Genomic DNA, 26,576 nt, shown 5'->3' with positions numbered 1-26,576 from the left:
TTTCATAACCACAACTCCCCCTGAGCCTGTATTGTATGTTCGTGTTCACTGTTACTACATCAGATGTAATGTGAGTAATACCAAAACATCAAAAAGAATATCAAACAAAAATAGAGAACCATCACCAAGATACTCATGCATAGCTCCCTCTGAGATCATCACCTGCTCTTCATGATGTCATGTACCTCACATTACTTCTGCAGTTGATGAGGCTCATCAATAGGTAAACTATATGGGTCTTAATGCCACTCTCCAAATTATTAAAATCATATTTTCTCACATTTAATTACATATTTGATTATATTTTTCCTAGTGAGAAGGGTAAAAGTGAGATTTTATGTCATGTGGCCTAATATGCATTGATTTCAGGAAATGGAGCAGTTTTGGGCTAATTTAAGTGTAGGAACTCGAAGTGGACAAGCAAGAGGGATTTTAGGAGATTTGTCTCCCTCCTTAACTCCTCAAATCATTCAAATATTCCTCCACCATATCTCATAAGCTCAGAGTTACAAGTAGCCAAGCCAACCGAGTTCTTTGGCAGCCAAGCAAGTGACAGTGAAGACAAGTCATTCTCAAGTTTGTGAACCAAGTCTCCCTAATTTTTAGGAAGTTGTTGGTAGCTTCAGCTTCTATAAATAAGAAGGCCAAGGGCCTCATTAGGATTGGATTTTTTGTTGTAGCCAAGAGAGAATTTAGAGATGAAACATTGTGACAGTTAATCTTATGCTGTATTTGACAATTTGATGATAATGAGTAGGTTTACCTTGATCTAGCACTGAGTTGACTCAGAGGGCTTAAGCTCTTGGGTTAGGGCCCAACCCTAGTAGCAAAGGTTCCTTCTTTTGTACATGTATTCTTAGATTAAAATCACAGTTAGTTGTTGAAGTTATTTATGCTTTGTTTAGTTTGACAAGTGTTTGAATGATTGTATATTCTTGTTTCTATTAGTTGAAGAAGTAGATCAGTGGTACAATATTGAGAAAGAATACTTCAGAAAAGTTTGTGACAATAGCCTCTTCCTCATCTCCCTCATGGGATCATGGTTTGAGGGCCCCACTTTCACAACCCCAAAAACAGATTTATCTTTTGATCATTGCATAGCTTAGGGTTAACTATTGAATAGATCACTATTTATGATTTCTTAGAAGCACCTACAATTGTCATTTTGTTTCTTGAGTTTGCTGTAGTTTAAGAAGGCATTTCATGTCATAGATCTAGTCATTAGCCATCAATAACACAGTTTTCTAAAATTCAACTCATATTCTCCCTATTTGTATGAAGTTATGCATAAATGAAGAGAAGAACATGTTTTGTTGCAAGGATTGTTGATCTGCAGGGAGGAACTCATCCCACTAGCCTCATCTAAGTCTTCTCCACCTTTTTCCAAGGCCTACCAACCCCTATTCCAAATTTTTGTTTTGTAACCATCGTGGACATCCACCTTGGGCAAATCCAACCATTTCAAAGTGTTGGGATAAGCCTTGGGTAATGTGCACCTTCCTTACACCCTATTTCACCATCATACATATTTCCAGCACTTCATTTCACCTTCCCTACCTTCCTATGACCTCCATCTAAATTCTTGTAGAAAATTAGGACATCCTATAGTAAACTAGGACATTTTGTCTTTGAGGTTTCTGCGAGTCTCATGTTTGTGTAGCTTTTCTTCCGAATCCATCACATTCAAATTCTTTTTATATCGACATTTCGAACCTGCAATAGTGGTTCATCTTCAGGATGTGAAAGAATTCATTGCAAGACTGGTCTTATTTGTTAAATATATATAGAGATGCAAGAGATGCTTAGCTGACAGATCTTTAATTTTTTTTTTTTGGTTCTATCTAATTGTATTATTGTTAATTTTATTAGTCTTAATTATTTCATGTTTTAATTCTATCTATTTTAATTATATTTGCTTTAATTAATTTAATTATATTTATTTTTAAATTAATTGTTTCTTTTAATTATTTTAATTTTAATTAATTTACTAATTAAAATTAAAATACTATTCATATTCTATGTATATGTATTTTAATTAATTTATTAATTGAAATTAAAATACATATATATGGGTTATACTATATTTATTTCATTAAATTAATTTATTTTATTATTTTGATTAATCATATTTTAATTATTTTAATTTTAATTAATTTACAAATTGAAATTTAAATGCATATCCCTTCTAATTAATTAATTCTTTATTTAATTCAAATTATTTTAATTCTAATCAATTTATTAATTAAAATTAAAACATGTCCCTGTTTTTTTTTTAGTTTTTATGTTTGATGAATTATTATTTCAATTAATTTATTGATTAAAATTATTGTAATTTTAACATAATTTTAAGTTTAATTAAAATACATATCTATGTTAAAATTACAATAATTTTAATCAATAAATTAATTAGGATTAAATTAATTGAAATTAAAAAAAAACAGGGGCATGTTTTAATTTTAATTAATAAATTGATTAGAATTAAGATAATTTGAATTAACTAAAAAATTAATTAATTAGAATAGGGATATGCATTTAAATTTAAATTTATAAATTAATTAAAATTAAAATAATTAAAATATGATTATTTAGAATAATAAAATAAATAAATTTGATGAAATAAATATATTATAACCCATATATATGTATTTTAATTTTAATTAATAAATAAATTAAAATACATATACATAGAACATGAATATGTATTTTAATTTTAATTAGTAAATTAATTAAAATTAAAATAATTAAAAGAAACAATTAATACCAATAAAATTAACAATAATACAATTAAATAGAACAAAAATAAAAAAATTCAAAGATCTGTCGGCTAAGCATCTCTTGCATATATATATATATATATATATATATATATATATATATATATATATATATATATATATATATATTTAACAAATAAGACCAGTCTTGTAATGAATTCTTTCACGTCCTGAAGATGAACCACCGTTGCAGGTTCGAAACGTCGATATAAAAAGAATTTGAATGTGATGGATCCGGAAGAAAAGCTACACAAACTAGGACATCCTGTAGCAGTTCCTGTAGCAACTACATGATATCATATTACAGCCTATTTAAACTTGATTTGAGCAGAAATCATAGTCTAAGCATAGCATAGCCCTCCACTTGACTTCCATGCATCTCAGTGCCATTTTAGACCCGCTCTTCCATGCCTTTCTCCCCTGCAAAGATTAGATTGTTTAACTTGGAATTTACATTTCTAAATAAAAAATCAAAAGGATTTTTTTTTTCTCTGCCATTTCGACATGAGATAGCTAGTGCATGCATACATCAGTCATAGAGTGATAGGATAACTTCCCATCTCCACTTAGTCCAAATAGCCAGATGATAGAATGCAAGGTTATATTAATTATTTTCTGCAAGTAATGTGTGTCATTTCTTAGCTAGATTGTTTCATCACATTTCATATCACTTTCTATTTAGCACTTTCATTTCCTAAATAGGAAAGCATTTAATTTCTTGCATTGAGGATTAGATGTACATTCATTGTCAGTGTTTAGACTCCTTCTATTCAATAGAAGACTGTTTTGAAAACCCTAGTGGTCTATTTCCCTAGTTGAAAAGTGACAAGAGTAGACTATTGCATCTACTGTGCACATAGCATTGTCGCCTACAAGATTGTATGAAACCCTGGGTTGATAAAGTAAAGTTGGTAGCCCTAGGATTTGCAACATCCTTGATGCAATACTGAGGTTCATGAGTAGTCACTGATAGAAGTATGCTTTTAAGAGGAATGGACTATAGTAGGGTCTATCTTCCCTACGTCTTCGACTAACGTTCCTTATTGTTCAAATATGTTTGCAATTTTTAATCATGTGTTGTAACGTATCCCATCTTTTGTTTCTATTCCAAGTGCTTGAACTGCAATCATTGGACTTATGCCTAGATGAGTTACAAGAGAAACAACATCCATGAAACCAAACTTTATGCCTAAGGACTGATCTTGACTTTGATATAGAAGATTCTTTTCAAATGAGTGACTTAATTTAGTTTTCTTTTGAAACACCACATGATGGTTGTTCTTGTTATTTCACTGAGGATTTGAATCCATGTAACCAATGCCTATCTTGATTAGAGGAGATCTTTGTTCATTGATAATCCTCTCTAGTGACTCAGATGCCTTTACCCATTTGTTGATTTTATCATATTCTTCCCTTAGAGTCATAACTTCATATTCTATTTTTTCACAATGCACTTCCTTTTCTTGAAGTTGTTTTGCTAAGACTTTTGTTCTTCTATTGGATGCTTCCAACTCCATTCTTAACATGTTTATTTCCTTAATCATACTACTTTCTTTTGTTTCCAGATCTTTGTTTTCATTCCTAAGTTTATCATTCTCTTTCAATGCTCTCATTAAGTCATCTACTTCACAACTATTTGATTCATTAATTGACTAATCTTCAAGAGCCATAAGTACTTGATAATGATTGTTAGAATCTGAATCTAAATTTTCCAAGTCATCAGATGTGTTATGACTATCTTCATTAGAGTAAAATATTTTCTTGTTAGAAAACTTATTTTTAGCAACATTCTTTCCATTCTCTTTATGATTTTCTTTATATGGACATTTGGATGCATAGTGACCTACTCTTCCATAGGAAAAACATTTAAAGGGAAGCTTACCTCTGAATTTTCTAGTTCCTACTTGCAATTTCCTCATGAAGTTTGCTTCTTCCTCATCTGATATGTAGCTTGTATCTTTGGGTGATTCCTTATCTTTCCCTTTATATGTGGCTTTGAAATTTGCTTCTGTCATTATATTTGATGGACCCCCTTCTCCCATCTCAAAGGCTGTTAAGATATCATGGAGTTGTTTAATAGTGAGACTCTTCAAATCCTACATTTCTTCAATAAGATAGACTTTTGAATCGAACTTTGGAGTTAGCGATCTCAAAATATTTTCAACAATAGTAGCATCCTTTATTTCATCACCACAATTTTACATTGAGCTAACAATATCATATACTCTAAGGAAAAAGTATGCAATACTTTAATCATCACGCATTTTAAGTGTCTCATACTGAATTCTAAATGTTTTAAGTTTAGCACTTTTTACCTTGGTGTCACCTTCATAAATTTGGGTAAGATTATCCCACATTACCTATGTGGTGTTCAGTTGCGTGAATTTCACAAATTCGGACTCAACCAGACTTCCCAAGATGGCATTTACAACCTTTGCATTGGTTTCATATTGTTTCTTCCCTGTAATATCTGTGGGAATAGAGGCTGGATATTGATATCCACCTTCAACAATTGCCCATACATCTACTCCAAGTGCCTGCAAAAATGCCCTCATTCTCAATTTCCAAAAGACAAAGTTAGTTCCATTAAATAAAGGTGGCCTGATAGAAAATACTCCTTCTTGACTACTCATCTTGACGAATCTCCCTTTAAGTGATCAAGCTTCCACTGAGGGAACTGATTTAATATCAATTGTTGGGAAAAATACTGAGAGGGGAGGGGGTGAATCAATATTTTAAACTCGCTTCAAATTTTCTTTTCTTATTATGGTTTCCATCCACTACTGTTATTTAGGAAACCCATGTATGCACGTGACTATGATGAATACAAATAACGTATACCCAGTTAACTACTCTTACATTTCATCATTTTTTCATCTTCTAACGAGTGTGTCATTACTTCATTATTCATTAATTAAATAATAATCATGAGAAGTAAGAAGCAGATAGATCATCAACACACCAGAAACATGTCAACACACATGAACACCAAGATTTTAGTTGGAAACCCAATGTGGGAGAAAACCATCAATGTTGTCATCTATGTCTTATTTTTGTTATAAAGAAAAACTTCTTACAATCTTGTACTGGCGTAGACTCATACCAGTATAGAGGCACCCACCTACAGAAGGTTACAACCTTCTCTCATTCTCCAGTACCCACTGGAAGGGAGCTCCAACATTTTGATCTTGTTTACTGGTTCTTAACAGAAGGGAGCTCCTACCTCCTGCACAAATTCTACAATTACTTATGGAAGGAAGATTTGACTCCCTCACTGAAGGCTACAATCCTCAACACCTCTTATGGACCATGTTTCATAATATTTCATAATGGATCCACCTAATTGAAAAAATCAAACTAGTAGGCCACATTTCATCATATTTTCAGATTGGACGCACTTCCATCACTTAATCCCAATATTAAATAACATTTTTGAAACCAATCACCGAATAATTTTACCCAATCACTAACCTAATTGAATAAAAAGATAAACCGCTACATCTCAATCAACCAATGAAACTAGATCAAACAAATCCATATCAATGCACAACCACTGATAAGTATGCCAAACCATATATTGTTCATCACAGAAAAAAATGTTGCCACTTCATACCCTAATCAAACATATGTCAGAATGTATACATAATCTTATAAATCATACATGCATATGTACGCGCTTCCTTTGAAGAAGACCTTCATACATATCTCAAATAACTAACACCTAAATCTGTATCATTGTCACACTGAACCAATCAATGAATCACATACTAAATCCATCACAAAGTACTGAACCAAATATAGATCACCACATACTAGCATCATCACCAATTAAAATTCCATTCCATAACCAAATCAACCCAACCAGTACTGTCAAACACTTATTATTATGAGAGGGACAACATTGAAAGACAACAACAAACATAACATATATGATAAAACATCAATATACCATACTGCAAAAACTTAGCATGTATACACGTCTTTTACAAACCACATCTGCTTATGTACGCACTTATCATTCTTAACACATGCATACAAATTCTGAACTTTCACAAAATATATAGACGACTACTTAGAAGATGATTCGCGTATGTACACAACCTTTTAGAGGCAAACTAGTATACATATCTAAAATCATTGAATCAAACCTTCATTGAAACCACTGAATCAAACCTTTGTTGAAACCACAACACATACTTTGGAAACTTTATTGTCACACATTCATATCAGAGTATCATTATCAAAGATATATCATTGTTAGTTGTAGTAACAAAAAAATCAAGCAAGCATATTTATTACTATTCTTTCAGATCTATCAGATCTGAGCCTCTTCTATTCTCCTTAGAGCACACATTTTTCAGATCAGATTACACATTAATAATATATAACTTGCACACACAACACCATGATCTCCATCTCTTTATATAGTATTTTCCATAGCCAATACCTCAGGTAAATACCTTGGTTATGTTGTAACTATGACGAGATCAAATATTCATTGTTGAATTCATTACTAAAGTCCAATATCATGGTAAATATCCTTGGTATTCCAATTACCATGGTGTGGATTATGTTCATGACTTCTCTCCATCATACCTGTGTATGTATGTGACCTTACTTCACAAGACTTTCGTATACTTTCCAAAACTTCACCTTTATTGTTCCTCTATCTCCAAACTTGAAATTTCTTTGTCCATCATCTTTGTCACATCTATACCAGCCTGCATGATCATCCTGTTACTATAACGTTGACATCTTTATTAAGTAGGTTTCCATCAAAGAAAACACATTATTCATAATGCCAACAAAGTATTCTTTCTTTATTCAAACATTTCAAAGTATTTGTAAGCAAGTGCTAAAGCAATATAGATGAAGACAATTTAGGGAAGTTTGATTCTAAAGTAGATGAGTGAATCTTTCTTGGATATTCATCTAGAAGAAAAGGATACAAACACTACAAGAAAATATTGCACAAGATAGGAGAAAGCATTGATGTGAGAGCAGATGAAGCATTAATGCAAAAATAAAAGCAACAAGAAAATAAGTAGATAATAAACAAAGAGCATGAAGAAGAAGAATAGAAAGTACAAGAAGAAGAGGAGGAAACAATAACTTCACCACCCAAAGACTCTGTCTAGGTATGTTTAGAAGTATCTCCTAGAAAATCATTTTTTTGGAAATAAGGATTCAAGGGTTCAAACCTAAAGAAAATTGATAATAACATCAAGCATATATCCTTAGACTTGGAAACCAAGCCTAGAAACAAATAGACAAATACTTAAAAACATTTTCTAATTTATGACTGAAACACATATGTAAAGAGGATGTAAATATCATACATTTTCCCCAATATTCCTGACGATGAACCTCGCTTTTGTCCTTTGTAACTTTCAACTTTTCTCCCTTGATTCTCCCAGGAGAGACCTACAAATATAGAGATAAACAAGAAATCAAAGCATATCCACATCAAAGATTCAATCACAGACCATATAAGAGATAAAGGAACCTTACAATAGAAATTTATAACAAATGCATATGGGAAAGAAACAAGTGTTTGTATTAACAATAAAGAGTAGGAATATTACAACCAAGTGCCTTGATGTTGTAGCCTCCTTGCAATGATCCTCAACCCAAGCCTTTGGAATCAAAATAAATCCAATGGAGATTTTGGTTGCATGCAAGTTCAGAGTTCTAAAAAGCAACGAAGTTCTCCTTGGATGCATTGTACTTATAGGAAGGAATGGAAATTGAGATATCCATGAAGGGAGGAGAGAGATCCATAATGAGTGGGATGGATCCACTAAAGGAGGAAGGAGGCCTAGGATATGGGGAGCTTGAACTCAATCTCAACCAATTTGGATTAGATACCCACTACGAGGCTTCTAGAAGAGGAAGATTCATTTAATTTTTACTTTTTACCTTTGTAAGAAGATCATCATGACCCAAACACAAGAAGAACATGATTACATTACGATGTGTTAACTGTGCTGCATGCATCATCGCATGTTGTAAAATGATGACCCGTGATGACCTAAAAAATTATGGTTTTTAAGATATTTAATCCAGAATTCTTATAAAAAATTGAAAGCTATTTTTTCCATCTTTCAAGGGGACTTATGATCATAGTTCATCGTATTGCAAAAGACCCAGATTTGGCATCATTTTCATAAGTGAGAAAAATTGATGTGTAATAGATTCCCCCTTAAAGTAAAAAGTTAGAATAGGTATGATGGTTGAGGTGCTTTATCATGCAAAGGCAAGAATCAAGGAGTCAATATTTGGAGACCTGCAAATCAACAACCAAGGGATTACAATACAATGTCATTATCATCACTGAGGCAAGCATTCCTATACTCAGAGTATAGGCATCTCAAATAATAAGTATGGAAATATGCAAAGATACATGCCAATAGAAGACTCAACATGGATGTAACCATTTGATATAATGAATCAATTTTACAATATTGAATACTCAAAAATCCATGCAACCTAGATATATCAAACAAGATCCAAAGTCTTCATCTTCATCTCTATCTATCAGTTAGTAAAATATAATGTTAGGTCCCTATAATACTAGTGTAGTCCCCTTATTGTTATTGTTTTTCCCGTGTAGCTCCCATATTTTTAATGTTGTGCCCCATAGAATCCCACTATTGTTATTGTTGTTCCCTTACATGATTATTATTATGTAGGCTCTGATTATATTATGACCCCTTAGACTCTTATATATACAAAGGAGGTCTTGTCATTTGTATCATCAAAGAATTGTTCATTTATGTAATGTAAAGGAGGTTCCCCCCTTGAAGAGGATAATTTTTAAGTCGTTGATCTATCTTTTCTTCTGTTTTGTGAGTTGGTTGCATAACATTTGGTATCCGAGCTTTGGATTCTAGGTTTTCACTGCTGCAAACATGTCATCTTCGAATTTTCGCTATAACTTTTTTTATACAAAGGTTTAGAATCTAAAATTTCAACCACGTGGATTTTAAATCTTGGTGAAATTTCTATAAAACTTTTAGATCTTGGTATGCTATATTTTATGAGATATGGTCCGAAGAAGTTAGGTTTTTTTCATGCTCTAGAGTTTAGTCCAAACATCTAACCTTGGGAAAATCGTCATAACTTCCTCTACGAGCATCAGATTTGAATTTAGTAAAAAGTGTCTGAAATCAAATGGATTGTAGTTTTTTTTGTATCATTGCCAGGGACAAAGGTTGAAACAATGCTGCGTGGAATTCCTTAGAAGTTTGCTCTACTGAACCAATCCATAATCAAGTCATCGTGTGAGATTGGACTTAACATTATCTCGGAGCATCAAATTTTGGTCTAAATTATGGCATTGGAAATAAGACTTAAAGGGATACCACAAGATGGAATTTCAGACCTTGGAGATTGTTATGCTCTTAACCTGCAAGACAATACCGGAATACCAAATATGCGAAGAAATATACCTAGAACATAGACCAATGAGCAATAACAATAAGTATTTTATTATTCAGAAAGTAATGTTCACTTGCCTCTTTGAGGGGGCAACCTCCAATAGAGCTGAGCTTGATGACAAAATAAGACATGATGCTCCTCGAAGGGAGTCTCTATCCTTTATATAGGATTCATACATGCAATACCATGGGGCAATACCATGGTTCTTATTAATACCATCTATCTGATACCATGGCCCATTTGCGACTAACTGTGGTCCCGTCATTAAATGCGGGTTAACCACCTACAATTATTAATATGGGCTTTATTGCCTCTTTACTTAACTATAACTATGACTCGATCTTATTACATAAATAAGGGGGTTAGGGTGGGACCCTAACATGCCCTTCCCCATAAGAATAGCCTTGTCCTCAAGGCTAAAATTGTGGAAAATGCTGAAGAATAGTGGCTGGTTCCCAGGTTGCATCTTCGAAGAGGTGTCTTTCCACTTGACGAGGACTTCCTTGATCATGCGGCCATACAGGTTCCGTTCTTGTGTGTCTAGGACCTGTTCAGGTTGGAGCCAGATTGACCCTTCTTCATCCAGTTCAGGTAGACTGTGACGCAGACAGGAGCCTGCAAATACCAGGATCTTAACATCTGTTGCATATCAACTTACATCACAACTTTTTCCCCAAATCAAATCCTCAATACTTGGCAAACTCACACTCTGCCATTTTATTGTGGAAGCTATTTTCATTTTATGTTTTAACATAAGGACCCAACAATCATTACACAAGAAAATGTTGGCATTATGATTCAAGTGTTGTCCTTGATGGCAACTCACTCAGAGGATGGTACAGGTGCTCAGAGGTTGGTACAGGTGATGGCAACTTAATCAGAAGACAGATCTTAGTACAGCATGCCAAGGAAGTTCATATACGCATGTTCGTTAAGCCCAAGTCGCGTGTACACGCTAGTTGGATTCAGAAAAAGCGCGTGTATGTGGAAAAGTATCTTTGGTCCATGGTGGTTAGTCCTTGGAAGTTGTGCCTATGATTTCGGACCATTGTGTCTCGACGGGCGTGTCGATCCCTAGTTTTGAAGTTGATGGTATTATGTTACTATGGTTTTGGCTCTTGGTATTGAGCTAGGCCTAAGACTATATAAGGAGAAGAAGATCATTAGGCAAGATTATCTTTCGAGAAGGCTTGAATATCTAAGAGAGAGAGAGATCTGATATGCAAGTTCTGGGTTGCTTGATCTAAGCCAAGGAGAGATCACATCGGTTGATGGAAGACTAGATCTAAGGATAGATCGGGATCTAATGGTTTGAAATGCACTATCATGATATGGTTGATTATGCGTATTTCTAGATCTGCATATTGTCGCAATGCTATGTTCTGGGTCTAACTAATGTCTGGTACAGCTGCAAATTGAGAAAGTTTATTTTTAGATCTGTACGCAGGTTGGCTTCAGTAAAAGCGCGTGTATACGCGGGTTTTGCTCATTGAAGTAGCGTATATCTTTTGAAGCTTGATTTTGGGTTTACAGTGGGGTCTGACTGTTATTGCAGAGTTCTGTAGTCTGCTCTGTGTTCTGGTAACTGGTGATTGACAGGGTTCAGTGGTTCAGTGATTCAGAGTTTGGTTGTTTTATGCTTCAATGATCTGTTGTGGAAATTGAATGAATTGTGGTCTTCAGATTGTAATGTTGTGCTTCAGGAATATCCAAGTCTGAAAATGTATGAAAAGTGATACCTGAAAGAAAGAAGATTGTAGGTCAGCACCTACGTACTAGTATCTTGGCTAGTACAAGAGCAAAGGGGGTTGGAGCTCCCTTCCAAGGAAGTTTGGAGAACGAGAGAAGGTTGTAGCCTTCTGCAGGTTGTAGCCTGCGTACTGGTATAAGGCTGCACCAGTACAAAATATTGTAAACTGAAGTTTCATATTAAAGAAAGATAGAGACAACTTGCAGCAGGTGGTTTTCACCCACATTGGGTTTCCACCTTATATCTTGGTGTTCATGTGTGTGGCTTTTGATATGTTCTGTTATACTGCACATGTTTACTGTTAATAATGTCCTGATGCACTTAACTGAAGAATAAGCTAACTAAATTGTGAGTTTTCTTCTTATACGCTGTTTTACTTAGTCACAGTAGCGTGTACACGCTGGTTCACTTAACTGAAGTAGCGTATATGTTTCTGAGCATTGAAAAGTTTGATTGATCTGATAATACTGATTCACCCCCCCCTCTCAGTATTATTTCCAACAATTGGTATCAGAGCAGGTCCTTCAGAGAAGCTTGATCGCTTGAAGGTAGATCATTCATCATGAGAAACTACGAGAAAGAAGCATCAATCAGGCCACCGGTTTTTGATGGAACAAATTTCAATTATTGGAAGGTAAGAGTTACTGCATATCTTCAATCTCTTGGTACAGAAGTTTGGAACATTGTAGAAACAGGCTATGCTTTTCCTTCAGCTACTCCTACAGATCCAGCTGAGAAAAAGACATATGAAACAAATGCAAAAGCAGTCAGTACTCTATTAGGAAGTATATCCCAAACAGAATTCATGAAGGTCATGCACTTCAAATCAGCAAAAGAGATATGGGACAAAATGATCACTAGCTATGAAGGAGACGAACAGGTAAAGGAAGCTAAACTTCAAACTCTCAGGATTCAATATGAGACTCTCAAGATGTATAATGATGAAAGTGTGGCTAATTATTTTCTTCGGGTAGATGAGATTGTTAATTGTATGAAAAATTTGGGTGAAGAAATAAAAGAGACTATAGTAGTTCAAAAGATTCTAAGATCATTATCCCCCAAGTTTGAATCTAAAGTATCTGCAATAGAAGAAAAGGAAAATCTCAAAGTTCTCACTATGTCTCAGCTACATGGAATTCTAACTGCTTATGAAATGAGAAAGGGAGGTCCATCAGACAGAAGGGAAGCTGCTTTTAAGGCATCGGGAAAAGAAGATTACTATGAAGCAAGCCATGTTCCAGAAGAAGAGGAAGAATCAAATTTTGTCAGAAATCTTCAAAGGGGTGCTGGAAGGTTCAGAGGTAAGCTACCTTTCAAATGCTTTGCTTGTGGAAGAGTAGGTCATTATGCTGCAAAATGTCCTTATAAGGATAAAGGAAAAGAACCCGCTAGATGGAACAAGAAACAAAGTGCAAATAAGAAAAGCTACTACACCCATGAAGATAGTGATGGCTTATCAAACAGTGATGAAGATGAACAAGGTAATAAATATAAACTGTTAATGGCATTTGAAGATGATGATTATGAGGATGCTGTAGATGTGGGTAATCTCTATAATGAAATTACTAGACTCAAGAGATGCATAGAAGAAAAGAGTGTGATCATTGATACTCTGCAATTTCAAATTGATGAAAAGGAAAAACATCTTGAAAAACTAGAAGGTGAAATTGTTGGTCTCAGAAAAGAAATTGAGAAAACAAAAGCTATTAATCTTAAGTTTGTCAAAGGATCTGAAACTTTGGATGAGATTATCAATGTGCAGCGGTCTCCTCTAAACAAAACAGGTTTGGGCTATAATGGAGAAACCTCTCAAGCATCCACCTCAAAAAGTTATCTTGATGCAGCAAGAAGAAATGAGCAGAAGAACAATGAAGATAATCAGGTAAAGCAGGGACGAATTACAAACAGAAACTATCAGGGACAATCCTTCTTAAGGGTGAACAAAAGCTACAACCAACCACAGGTAAAATCTTCTCAGTTTGGCACAAGAATAGATGAAAATAGAAATTACAATCAGTTGGCTGGTAGATTCAATAACCGCAGAAGCTTCTTCAATGGACAATGCTTTTCTTGCCATAACTTTGGTCACAAAGCAGCTCAATGTGTTGCATATAAAACAATCATGACTAGGGAAGCTCAAAAACAAAGAAGTATGACAGGGATTACAAAGAGGACCTATAACAACTTTTCGGTTCTTGAAAATGAAGTTGAATGTTCTATTTGCAATAATTTTGGTCATAAAGAATCTGAATGCAGGAGCAGGTTTCAGGAGAAAAAGGAACAAGCCACGAGCACCAAAAAATGGAGAATAAAGGAACCTCAGACAGAAAGATGTGGGATAGCTTTTTATGCAGAAGGACAGGAAAATCTATGGTACATTGACAGTGGATGTTCGAAACATATGACAGGTGATAAAGAAAAACTTGAATCTTATTCTACTTTAGAAAAAGGAAAGAAAGTTTCTTTTGGAAATGATACTCCTGCAACTATAAAAGGAAAAGGTATTGCTCCTTTGAAGGAAAAGGTCAAGGCTGGAAATGTTTTGTATGTTGATGGATTGAAGCATAATCTTCTAAGTGTCAGCCAGATGTGTGATCAAAAAACCGAGGTTATTTTCAGATCGAATGGATGTCTTGTTCGTGATCTTGATACAGGTAAAACAGTTCTCAAAGGCAAAAGAACTCCAAATAATCTGTACATATTTGAAGAAGGACAACAACAATGCTATCTTAGCAAGGATGAAGAGCACTGGTTATGGCATCGAAGGTTGGGACATCTAAGCTTCTCACAAATAAGGAAAGCATGCAAATATCAGGCAGTTCGCGATCTTCCAGATATCAAAATTCCAGACAACACCATATGCAAATCTTGTCAGTTTGGAAAGCAAACCAGAACTAACTTTCCAGAGAAGGAAGGATCAACTAGCTTGCCTCTTGAGCTAGTCCATACAGATGTATGTGGTCCATTTAGGAAAAGGACACCTCGAGGAGAAGAATATCTGATATTATTCATTGATGATTTCTCAAGGTTTGTTTGGTTAGGGCTTATGAAGCACAAAGATGAAGCATTCGAAAAATTCAAATCCTTCAAAGCATTGGCTGAAAATGAATCAGGACACAAAATTAAGTGCCTCAGATCTGACAGAGGTGGGGAGTTCACATCAAATGAATTTTTCGATTTCTGTGATGAACATGGGATAAGAAGAGAATTCTCTACAGCTAGAACTCCTCAGCAAAATGGGGTTGTGGAAAGAATGAACAGAACTATCCAACAAATGGCTCGTGCTATGCTCGATGAATCAGGTACTCCTGCAACCTTCTGGGGTGAAGCTGCACATGCTGCTGTTATCATTCTTAACAAAACAAATGTCCGAGTAAACAGCACTCAAACACCTCATGAGCTGTGGAGTGGTAAAACTCCTTCCGTGAAGCATTTCAAAATCTTTGGGAGCAAATGTTATATTAAGAATACTGATGAGCAACTTGGCAAACTTGAACCTAGAGCAGATGAGGGCATTCTTCTTGGTTATTCTCCACATAGCAAAGCATACAAGTGCTACAATAAAAGACTTGGCAGAATTGTTGACAGTATTGATATAGTGGTTGATGAGAAGGGATATATTCCTAGGCAAGTTCATCATGAAGACATTGAAGAAGATGAAGGTTACTCTCAAAGGCGAAATGATGAAGAAGAAGAACCTCAAGAAGAAGAAGAATCTCAAGAAGAACCAGAGGAGCAGACAAGAATAGAAGAGAAGACTCCATCCAGATATGTCCAAAAGAATCATCCAGAAACTCAGATTGTGGGGCAGAAAGAAGCAGGAGTACAAACAAGAAGGACACTTGCAGAAGCTTCAAGCTACTTGGCACTACTCTCCTCCATTGAACCACAAAATGTGAAAGAGGCATGCAAAGATGAATGTTGGGTCAAAGCAATGGATGAAGAACTTGAGCAAATCGAAAAGAACAACACTTGGGAATTAGTTCCTAGACCAAAAGATAAGAATGTAATAGGAACAAAATGGGTCTTCAAGAATAAGTTAAATGAAAATGGAGAAGTAATTAGAAACAAGGCCAGACTTGTTTGTAAAGGGTATGCACAGCAAGAAGGAATAGATTTTGAAGAGACCTTTGCTCCTGTGGCAAGACTAGAGGCCATCCGAATGTTCCTTGCTCTCTCAAGCTTTCAAAACTTCAAGGTATTTCAAATGGACGTGAAATCAGCCTTCCTGAATGGAGACTTAGAAGAAGAAGTATATATTGAGCAGCCAGATGGTTTCATTCTTGGGAATGATCCAAACCTTGTATGCAGATTGAAAAAGGCACTCTATGGGCTCAAACAAGCTCCAAGGGCTTGGTACTATCGGTTGGACAAATATCTTCACCAACAAGGCTTTTCAAAAGGATCAGCAGATAGCAATCTCTATATAAAAGTTGAAAATAACAAATTGCTAATTCTTGTTGTTTATGTAGATGATATTATTTTTGGCAGCAATGAAGAGACTATGAGTCAAAACTTTGCCTTGGTTATGCAGAAAGAATTCGAAATGTCACTTCTTGGAGAATTGACATATTTTCTTGGATTGCAAATCCAACAAAATGAAGGAGGTATCTTCTTGTCTCAAACCAAATACCTCAAGCAGATCTTGAAGAAGTATGGCATGGAAGAGTCAAAGCCAGTATGTACACCCATGGTTACAGGATGCAGCCTCAGTGCAAATGATAAATCAGCAGCAGTTCACCAACCCACTTATAGATCCATGATTGGGAGTTTGCTTTATTTGACAGGTACTCGACCAGATATTACACATGCAGTAGGAATGGTTGGAAGATTTCAAGCCAACCCAAAGGAAACTCATCTTCAGGCAGTCAAAAGAATCTTCAAATATCTTCAAGGGACCCAAAACTATGGCTTATGGTATCCTAGAAATACAGATCTCACTCTTCATGCTTACACAGATGCAGATTGGGCTGGAAGTGTGGATGATAGGAAAAGCACAAGTGGAGGTGCTTTCTTCATGGGTTCCAGATTAGTATCTTGGTTCAGCAAGAAACAAAGTTCGATTGCCTTATCTACAGCTGAAGCAGAATATGTGGCTGCAGCATCTTGTTGCACACAACTTCTTTGGATGATGCAGACCTTGCAGGACTTTCAAATCACTTGCACTCCACCTGTCTCTATCTTATGTGATAATACAAGTGCAATCAGCATTTCAAAGAACCCAGTCATGCACTCAAAGACCAAGCACATACCAATCAAGTACCATTTTCTTCGGGAACAAGTGCTTGAGCAGAAGGTCAAGTTGGAGTATGTTCCTTCTAAGGAGCAAGTTGCTGATATTCTCACAAAACCACTGCCCAGGGAAACTTATGAATATCTCAGACAAAAGCTGGGAGTAGTTGATGCTTCATCCTGTTGTTGAAGTTTGTTTTGTTCTACAGAAAGTTGGTATACGCAGGTTACGGAAGGGATATACGCGTATATACGCGGATTTATGCTGGGTAAGTCGCGTGTATGTTGGACGCTTGTTGCAGAAAGTATATCCGCGTACATACGCTGTTTTATACAGGAGCAATCGCGTATATGAAGTTCTGAACAGCAAGGGAAAACTCTGGAGTTCTGAAACAGCAATGGGAATGTCAGAATTCTTCAAGCACAATTTCAGGGGGTACAACAGGCACAGGTTCAGGGGGAGCAGCTTAAAAGTCTCATAAAGCATTGTTGGCATTCAGATGTTTTGGTTGTTGGTTTCAGGAGAAGGAACTCAGAAAGAAAGATGTTTATCAGATGCTGCTGGTGCCTTTCCTAAGTCTTGGTCTAGATCTGTTGTCTCTATGTCATGTATCTCTCTTGTCATATCTCTTTTATGGTGTCAAGGTCATGTAACGGCCTATGTTGGTTTCCCCACTATGCCTGGGATGAATACTGTAATATAATTGGTTGTTTCTGATATGTCCCCTCTTGATAGGGAGTATGGATGTATGTATTGAGTCTTTTGGTGATAGGAAGGTCCCTTATGGTGTACAAGTCTTGGTTCTTGTTGAAGAACATCTTTTGCAGATCTGGCCTACTGTAAGGGGGAGCACAGCCCTTTGCCCTTGATGTCAAAGGGGGAGAGTGACTTGGTGTGGTGGTTGCCATCAAGTCCAAAGGGGGAGATTGTTGGCATTATGATTCAAGTGTTGTCCTTGATGGCAACTCACTCAGAGGATGGTACAGGTGCTCAGAGGTTGGTACAGGTGATGGCAACTTAATCAGAAGACAGATCTTAGTACAACATGCCAAGGAAGTTCATATACGCATGTTCGTTAAGCCCAAGTCGCGTGTACACGCTAGTTGGATTCAGAAAAAGCGCGTGTATGTGGAAAAGTATCTTTGGTCCATGGTGGTTAGTCCTTGGAAGTTGTGCCTATGATTTCGGACCATTGTGTCTCGACGGGCGTGTCGATCCCTAGTTTTGAAGTTGATGGTATTATGTTACTATGGTTTTGGCTCTTGGTATTGAGCTAGGCCTAAGACTATATAAGGAGAAGAAGATCATTAGGCAAGATTATCTTTCGAGAAGGCTTGAATATCTAAGAGAGAGAGAGATCTGATATGCAAGTTCTGGGTTGCTTGATCTAAGCCAAGGAGAGATCACATCGGTTGATGGAAGACTAGATCTAAGGATAGATCGGGATCTAATGGTTTGAAATGCACTATCATGATATGGTTGATTATGCGTATTTCTAGATCTGCATATTGTCGCAATGCTATGTTCTGGGTCTAACTAATGTCTGGTACAGCTGCAAATTGAGAAAGTTTATTTTTAGATCTGTACGCAGGTTGGCTTCAGTAAAAGCGCGTGTATACGCGGGTTTTGCTCATTGAAGTAGCGTATATCTTTTGAAGCTTGATTTTGGGTTTACAGTGGGGTCTGACTGTTATTGCAGAGTTCTGTAGTCTGCACAGTGTTCTGGTAACTGGTGATTGACAGGGTTCAGTGGTTCAGTGATTCAGAGTTTGGTTGTTTTATGCTTCAATGATCTGTTGTGGAAATTGAATGAATTGTGGTCTTCAGATTGTAATGTTGTGCTTCAGGAATATCCAAGTCTGAAAATGTATGAAAAGTGATACCTGAAAGAAAGAAGATTGTAGGTCAGCACCTACGTACTAGTATCTTGGCTAGTACAAGAGCAAAGGGGGTTGGAGCTCCCTTCCAAGGAAGTTTGGAGAACGAGAGAAGGTTGTAGCCTTCTGCAGGTTGTAGCCTGCATACTGGTATAAGGCTGCACCAGTACAAAATATTGTAAACTGAAGTTTCATATTAAAGAAAGATAGAGACAACTTGCAGCAGGTGGTTTTCACCCACATTGGGTTTCCACCTTATATCTTGGTGTTCATGTGTGTGGCTTTTGATATGTTCTGTTATACTGCACATGTTTACTGTTAATAATGTCCTGATGCACTTAACTGAAGAATAAGCTAACTAAATTGTGAGTTTTCTTCTTATACGCTGTTTTACTTAGTCACAGTAGCGTGTACACGCTGGTTCACTTAACTGAAGTAGCGTATATGTTTCTGAGCATTGAAAAGTTTGATTGATCTGATAATACTGATTCACCCCCCCCTCTCAGTATTATTTCCAACAGAAAACTTATCATCATTCAAATCACATCAAACATTCAATGCTTCCATAAGCAATCTTAATACTTCTCATTCACATATGGCTTGATTCAAGAATGCGCCCTTACTTTTCCTGTTCGACCAGAATTCAAAATGCCAAATAACACAATACGGTCACTCTTCTTTCAACATATGGAAAATCGATCCACATTCAGTTTTCTCAATAATATATGGTCTTCAGTTCTGAAATCAAATCTTTGACTTGGTAAAAATATACCTGTCCCCTTTAAAACTTTCCATCTTTGATTTATTAAACCCAACACATTTGTGTATTTATTTCCAGCTATGGTAAATTACAATATTCAGGTTCTGTTACATATCGAATGTCAACAACAACTGGGCTATACAATTCAGAACACACCTTAGATTCCAGATCTCAACATTCGATTCATTATATTAATTCAAAAGACCATTAGTGGTAATAAACCATACCTGGGCTATGCAGCGTTAAGCCAATTGCATCAACTATCATATTGACTGTAATTTTTTTATGATTCCTTTTCCTAACTGCGCCTTGGAACGCCTTTATAGTCCAATCATGCCTTAGAATTCCGCCAATTCTTCCATCTCGAATTGTATACCTTATGTCTTTAATAAATCATGACCAAATCTGACTATATCACGGATTCTACAACCCGATTTAACCATAAAAGCACTGTGACAAACTCATACTTCCGCAATCCAATTCACTCACAGATCGACTGAATATGAATGTATACCTTTAAGTTCTTTTGCTGTTGCATAGTACCTCCTCTGTCTCTGCTAAGGACTGCAATCGTTCCATTCTGTAAAACGTTAACACATTATTAATATCAGCAAATACAACAGTTGTTTAGATTTTCAAAAATGATTTCACCATTCCGGAAAGTGAAATTGCCAAAGCCGTGGATCAATCTCCTCTTAATTGATATCCGAACCCATCCTTTCTCTGATATGTTCGATTTTTCTACGTCCTCTGTTCAAATGTCAACTTGGACTCTACGCTATCCTATTTTGTTCAACTCTGTAAGTCGATCACGTCTAAGCCTGCATCATAGACTTCAATCATAATTTCAATATAACAAATACCCAAATTGCTCCAATCGGTCTTCTTCATGCATCGATTTTTTTTAACAATCAATCCAAATTAATTTCTGCAATACCCAACATTCAATATCATTCAACCAACAACGCCATGCACTCATACCATGACTGGTAACTTCAGGGAACCCGCTGTTCTATTTCCATTCTGGTGCTGGCTACAAACTACAGATCGATTTAAAAATAATCTCACACAGTAACAATTGTTAGATAAGTATCGATCTGTTCATTGCACACTTCTTTTAATCGAATCTCCAATAGTAGATATGCATTTAACTAGAATCCACACGCAACTTTCCTTGTTATTCTTCACAAAATTGCCATATTACTTTTCACAATTCACATACATAATTTACTCCAAAATCTCACTTCAGAAATCGAATATAAAGTTCCTCAATCCATCAATCAAAATATATAATATGAAGCAATATTTCATATAAACAAGATAAGGCTACTTACAAATTTATCTTTGGCCTGATATCCAACACTCATGGCCCTTTACAATTACTGAAGGCTTACAGCCTTGCTGTTCAAGCCTGCTCTCAATCTCACAAATTTTCACAACTCAATGTATTTTCCTCTAAAACTTCTTCCTAGTTAAAAAAATCATTAAATTAAATGCTCAATCCCTTCAATTCCTCAACAAACCCCTAAATCTCTCAACATCCCTAAAGGATAGCTCTTTATCCCTAAAATCCTTCCACTAATTAAATTCCCTCATATCCTTTTATTAAATAAAAATATATTTACAATAGATCCTCATATTTTCCTATTTTACTCAAATTAATTTAATAAAATATTAAAAATAATCACACCCCCTTTTAACATATTTACAAAATAAAAAAGCGCCTTTGATGCTCCTGCATCAGACTCCCCATGTAAGAAAATTCATGACCACTTGGTCATAAGTCTGGATATCTCCTCCTGGATCCCAAATTTTATTTTGTAATCTTCCCATGCTTGTCGATTGCTTTACTACTGTTGTCATCTGCTGTTGTCTTCCAGGTTTCCATATTTTGTGCTGTTGGGCTCCACTTGCTCTGCTCTTGCAATCTTTCACTGTCATTCTCTTGTTGTTGCTCCTTTTCTTTCTTTCAGCTGTCTTTCTCTGGGATGTTTTTGTCATTAACCTCCTTCTCAACTCAATTTCTCTGTCGAGTATGTCCTTTGTCTGCTGATTGTTTCCATCCCTTGATTGCTGAACTCTCATTCTTGCTTGTTCTTCACCCTTACTGCTGTTTTGGACCTTTTCTGCTGCTGCTAATATAAATGTTGCGGCCTCCCAATCTTCCTTTCCCTCTGCAACATTCCTTTGCTCATCACCTGCAACTTCTTCCTGATTATCATTTATGACAACTGCTTTGTCATCCTTCTTCAACAATCTCTCTTTAACGTCCTTCAGTAGATGTTCTTCCTCTTCTTCTTTCATTTGACTATCCACCTGTGCCAAATATTTTCTACTGTCTGCAACAACATCTTCAATCATAAGACAATCATTATAATAAAAAAAATAAGGCCTCTGTACCTATTTTCCCTTTAGCAACACTTCAGTATGTTGGGTTGATTTCTCTTCTTCTGTCAGCATATCAGTATGCTGATCCAAACTCAAAGAACTCTTGAGACTGTCAGCAAGTCTCCACTTCTCATCAGCTATTTCAATGATGTCTTCCAACATTTTTCCATTGTAGTGAACTGATTCTTTTCCAGCCTCTGCTTCAAAACTTTCATCTTCTGGAAGGTACTCTTTCACATCTTTGTCAGCTTTAAAAGACTATCTATCTTCTTCCAAACCTGCAATCACACACAAATCATTAGTTTTAAAATTACAAGACCTTACGGTCTTGTTTGATGCTTCAGTCATCAAATCTTCGGGCTGCTTTGAATCATTCATATGATTCAACTCCTCTAGCTCTTCATCACTTTCAAAAAGTAATGGTCCACTCTCTGGGTAACATATCGAAACTTCAACATCTTCCTTTTTTTGTAGCTCAAATGTTTCGAGCTTCTCTATCCTCTGTCTGGCATCAATAACCTGTTCAAGTTCCCTTAGTTCCTTTATAAACTGCATATTCACCTGATGATTCCACTTCTCTTGTAGTCTTTGCCACCTCAGATTCTTTCTCATGACATAACCACGCTTCTGGTCTTCCTCATTTCTTTGCAACATCTCCATTAACACCTCAAGCTGAACTGCTATCTCAGCCTTCTCCCTTTCATATTCCTTTTTGCTTAACTGTCTCTGTATGCCAATTGCCTTGGCATCCTTCTTCTTTTGTCCTCTACTGTGGTTGATTTCAGAACCTCTGTTACGACTGTCACTAGTCATCATCCTTTCCATCTCTATGAGTTCCTCACTCACTTTACTATGAGTTGCACTAAAGCCTCTTCAGCAGCAAGTCCTGTCCTGCCGCTACTTACCTCACCAAGCTCTCCTCACTCAGTCTTTTGGCAAGCAATTGGTTCTATCTCTGGAACCTCCTTTGAGCACTTCTCTTTGCTCTTCCCGGCTTCAACTCATCTACCTGTTCTAAGAACACAACTGTCTTCCTTATCCAATCTCTATTGGATTTCCTCAAGGTTCTGCCACCTCTATGTTTTCACCTAGAAACTTTCACCAGCTTCCTTTATCTGCTAGCAATTTCCTTTTGGGAGTTGCAATAATATTTCAATGCAAAGACTACAATATTCTATTCTTCAAAAACATATCATCTTACCTCCACGATCTCATCTGATCTTGTCCTTCCATTTACCTTCACTTCAGTCTCATCATTCCTACAATTCTGTCCAGCAAATCTTTATGCTTCCTCTGCACAATTCACTGTCAATCAGATTTTAGAATCTGATTCTCTCTTCCAATCTTCTGGCTTGATCTGGCAAAATTCAGCTGTCAGCAACAATTCCTTCTTTGCTGCAACCATCAATTCTCAATCTTTTTCTTGTCAGTAAAACTCAAATCAAAATTAATCAAACACAATACCTACACGATCCAAGTGAATTTTCATTCCCCAACATCGCTGTGGATTCTTTCTGTCTCTGAAATCTCTGCTTAATTCTGCTTTACCTGCCTCTAAGAACTTAACTATTCTTCTCCATTCTCCCAGCTTCAGATTTTACCTGCATTCTGTTCACTTGTAATTGTATATGCTGCATATCAGATTTCAAATCTGATCTTCATCATTCCTCACACATTCAAAAATACATTTTAGTTCAACAAACCTTCTTGCCCTTAATTCAGAAAATAAATATTTTTCAATTCAACAGAGCCAAGCTCTGATACCAAAAATTGACGCAGACAGGAGCCTGCAAATACCAGGATATTAAACATCTGTTGCATATCAACTTACATCACAGATTTTCCCCCAAATCAAATCCTTAATACTTGGCAAACTCACACTCTGCCATTTTCTTGTGGAAGCTATTTTCATTTTATGTTTTAACATAAGGACCCTAAAATCATTACAAAAGAAAACTTATCATCATTCAAATCACATCAAACATTCAATGCTTCCATAAGCAATCTTAATACTTCTCATTCACATATGGCTTGATTCAAGAATGCGCCCTTACTTTTCCTGTTCGACCAGAATTCAAAATGCCAAATAACACAATATGGTCACTCTTCTTTCAACATATGGCAAATCGATCCACATTCAGTTTTCTCAATAATATATGATCTTCAGTTCTGAAATCAAATCTTTGACTTGGTAAAAATATACCTGTCCCCTTTAAAACTTTCCATCTTTGATTTATTAAACCCAACACATTTGTGTATTTATTTCCAGCTATGGTAAATTACAATATTCAGGTTCTGTTACATATCGAATGTCAACAACAACTGGGCTATACAATTCAAAACGCGCCTTAGATTCCAGATCTCAGCGTTCGATTCATTATATTAATTCAAAAGACCATTAGTGGCAATAAACCATACCTGGGCTATGCAGCGTTAAGCCAATTGCATCAATTATCATATTGACTGTAATTTTTTTATGATTCCTTTTCCTAACTGCGCCTTGGAACGCCTTTACAGTCCAATCATGCCTTAGAATTCCGCCAATTCTTCCATCTCGAATTGTATACCTTGTGTCTTTAATAAATCATGACCAAATCTGACTATATCACGGATTCTACAACCCGATTTAACCACAAAAGCACAGTGACAAACTCATACTTCCGCAATCCAATTCACTCACAGATCGACTGAATATGAATGTATAACTTTAAGTTCTTTTGCTGTTGCATAGTACCTCCTCTGTCTCTGCTAAGGACTGCAATCGTTCCATTCTGTAAAAAGTTAACACATTATTAATATCAGCAAATACAACAGTTGTTTAGATTTTAAAAAAAGATTTCACCATTCCGGAAAGTGAAATTGCCAAAGCCGTGGATCAATCTCCTCTTAATTATCCGAACCCATCCTTTCTCTGAGATGTTCGATTTTTCTACGTCCTCTGTTCAAATGTCAACTTGGACTCTGCGCTATCCTATTTTGTTCAACTCTGTAAGTCGATCACATCTAAGCCTGCAACATAGACTTCAATCATAATTTCAATATAACAAATACCCAAATTGCTCCAATCGGTCTTCTTCATGCATCGATTTTTTTTAACAATCAATCCAAATTAATTTCTGCAATACCCAGCATTCAATATCATTCAACCAACAACGCCATGCACTCATACCATGACTAGTAACTTCAGGGAACCCGCTGTTCTATTTCCATTCTGGTGCTGGCTACAAACTACAGATCGATTTAAAAATAAGCTCACACAGTAACAATTGTTAGATAAGTATCGATCTGTTCATTGCACACTTCTTTTAATCGAATCTCCAATAGTAGATATGCATTTAACCAGAATCCACACGCAACTTTCCTTGTTATTCTTCACAAAATTGCCATATTACTTTTCACAATTCACATACATAATTTACTCCAAAATCTCACTTCAGAAATTGAATATAAAGTTCCTCAATCCATCAATCAAAATATATAATAGGAAGCAATATTTCATATAAACAAGATAAAGCTACTTACAAATTTATCTTTGGCCTGATATCCAACACTCATGGCCCTTTACAATTACTAAAGGCTTACAGCCTTGCTGTTCAAGCATGCTCTCAATCTCACAAATTCTCACAACTCAATGTATTTTCCTCTAAAACTTCTTCCTATTTAAAAAAATCATTAAATTAAATGGTCAATCCCTTCAATTCCTCAACAAACCCCTAAATCTCTCAACATCCCTAAAGGATAGCTCTTTATCCCTAAAATCCTTCCACTAATTAAATTCCCTCATATCCTTTTATTAAATAAAAAGATATTTACAATAGATCCTCACATTTTCCTATTTTACTCAAATTAATTTAATAAAATATTAAAAATCATCACACCCCCTTTTAACATATTTACAAAATAAAAAAGCGCCCTTGATGCTCCTGCATCAGACTGGTTTGAATTCTAAAATTGTTCCCAATAACTTTCTTGAGGCATAAGACATGGAAAAATAGATGGATTTTTGCAGTGGGTGGCAAAGCTACCTTGTAGGCAACTTCTCCAATGTGCTGAAGTACTTGATATGGTCCATCGAATTTTGGAGATAGTTTCTGACAACCCTTGTCTTTGAGTGATGTTTGCTTATATGGTTGCAGCCTAAAAAATACCTAATCCCCTTCTTGAAATTGGCGTTCTGAGTGATGTTGATCTACCTATTGCTTCATGCGGTTTTGAGCTTGATGAAGATTCTCTCGAAGATGGGCCAACATGGTTGTGCGATTCTGTAGGAGTTGATCCACTGCTTGTACCTTCGAGCACCCCTTGATATAAGAAGTAGGGGCAGGAGGGAGTTGACCATAAATTGCTTCATATG

Source organism: Pinus tabuliformis, chromosome J (assembly GCF_031772625.1).
Source record: "Pinus tabuliformis cultivar Carrire ecotype Pingquan chromosome J, CPIR1, whole genome shotgun sequence".
NCBI lineage: Eukaryota > Viridiplantae > Streptophyta > Pinopsida > Pinales > Pinaceae > Pinus > Pinus tabuliformis.
The sequence above is the reverse complement of the archived record's forward strand: the minus strand, read 5'-3'. Positions refer to the sequence as shown.